This window comes from Etheostoma cragini, unplaced genomic scaffold, assembly GCF_013103735.1.
Source record: "Etheostoma cragini isolate CJK2018 unplaced genomic scaffold, CSU_Ecrag_1.0 ScbMSFa_2759, whole genome shotgun sequence".
NCBI lineage: Eukaryota > Metazoa > Chordata > Actinopteri > Perciformes > Percidae > Etheostoma > Etheostoma cragini.
In genome coordinates this window covers 1-2,006 of record NW_023266955.1, presented here as the reverse complement: position 1 = coordinate 2,006, position 2,006 = coordinate 1, and the positions used below count along the sequence as shown (strand labels likewise).

At 46.0% G+C, this 2,006-nt stretch overlaps 1 long non-coding RNA gene across 1 annotated transcript; it reads left to right on the top strand.

Moving 5' to 3' along the window:
- The first annotated feature begins 328 nt into the window (after positions 1-328).
- Positions 329-1,839, top strand: LOC117940566. The gene is made up of 3 exons (XR_004655777.1): positions 329-566; positions 669-814; positions 1,417-1,839. It is a non-coding gene; the product is annotated as an uncharacterized LOC117940566 (long non-coding RNA).
- Positions 1,840-2,006: the final 167 nt, after the last annotated feature.

The following is a 2,006-nucleotide window of genomic DNA, read 5'->3' as shown; positions in this document are numbered from 1 at the left end:
AAACACCAGAGCAGGCGGAATGAGAGGTGGAGACATCAGAGCAGGGGGAATAAGATGGGGAAACGCCAGAGCAGGGGGAATGAGAGGGGGAGACGCTGGAGCAGGGGGAATGAGAGAGGGACGTAGTAATGTAAATGTAGTCTTAGACTTGGGAAAACTCCAGTCGGAGCCTCTAAAGGTGGAGAGACGCTTTCAAAGTGACAGGAGGCTTTTATTTTGAAATTTGTATTCTGAAGCTTTGGGGTTGGGAACCTGTGGGTTGCTGGTTCAAGTACACATAAGGACCAAAGTACAGAGGGGGACTGGTAGCTGAGGAGGTGCCAGTTCACCTCCTGGGCACCAGACCCCCCCACTCTTGACATTTTGTGTGTGTGTGTGTGATGATTACTAACAAAACAGAGTGTAAGTTGTAACTTAATTCAGTAAAAAAAGCCTCTGACGGCCATTTTCTTTTCCTTTTCCAGCATTAACTTCAGCCACGACTCGTCCTTCCTGTGCGCCTCCAGCGATAAAGGCACAGTTCACATCTTCGCGCTCAAAGACACCAAACTCAACCGCCGCTCGGCGTAAGTCCCGCTGCCGCCAACCTCTCGCCTCTAGAACCGCAGCTAAGGCTGTTTATGGAGTTTGGATGTCTTTCTGTCTTTCTGTCTGTCTGTTTGTCTCAGGCTGGCCCGTGTTGGGAAGGTGGGCCCTGTGATTGGTCAGTACGTGGACAGCCAGTGGTCATTGGCCAGCTTCACCGTGCCGGCAGAGTGCGCCTGTATCTGCGCCTTTGGAAAGAACACGTCCAAGAACGTCAACTCTGTCATCGGTGAGGAAACACGTGTCACACATAACGTGTCCACATACATCACATGTGTCCATGTACACGTGTGTCCACACACATAACATGTGTCCACACACGTAATGTGTTCACATACATAACACATGTCACACATAACGTGTCCACATACATAACATGTGTTCACATACATAACATGTGTCCACACACATCACATGTCCACACACAACGTGTGTCCCCACGTACACAACGTGTGTCCCTACTTACATAACATGTGTCCACACACACATGTGTTCACATACATAACATGTCCACATACATAACGTGTGTCCACGTACATAACGTTTCCACGTACCTAACATGTGTCCACATACAAAACGTGTGTCCACGTATATAACGTGTGTCCACTTACATAACGTTTCCACGTACATAACATGTGTCCACGTACATAACGTGTGTCCACGTACATAACGTGTGTCCACGTACATAACGTGTCCACGTACATAACGTGTCCACGTACATAACGTGTGTCCACGTACATAACGTGTCCACGTACATAACGTGTCCACGTACATAACGTGTGTTGACGGCGTAAGACCCGTTGTCTAACGTTGTCGTCTGCTCGCCTGCAGCCATCTGCGTGGACGGGACCTTCCATAAGTACGTGTTCACCCCGGACGGAAACTGCAACCGGGAAGCCTTCGACGTTTATCTGGACATCTGTGATGACGACGACTTCTGAAGACAGATTACAACTTACTGGAGGAAAGGGGGACGAGGGACGAGGAGAAAAGGGGACGAGGACAGCGCTGACGAATGCAAACAACCGAGTTATTGATTATTGTTGTTTGGGAAAATGTCTCGAGACGGAGAATCAGGAGACCGAGGCCGTTTTTTAACAGTGGTTGTGTCCACAGTACGTGGTGGTGTGAATATAAATATAAAAACACTTTTCTGTTAGCATATATATATATATATATATATATATATATATAAAGCCTGTACCAGTGTAAGTCAAACTGAAATTAAAATTCATTTTTGATAAGAAATCAGTATTTACATCCCTGGTGTTTGTTTTGACTTGTTTACTTTTTTTAGTAAAAATCATGAAAACCAAAAGACGTGTAAATGGTTAGTCAATGATTAAAAGAGACTTCAGATACAGTATTAGGGACCACTAAGGTCTATATAAAGAGACTTCAGATCCAGTATTAGGGACCAC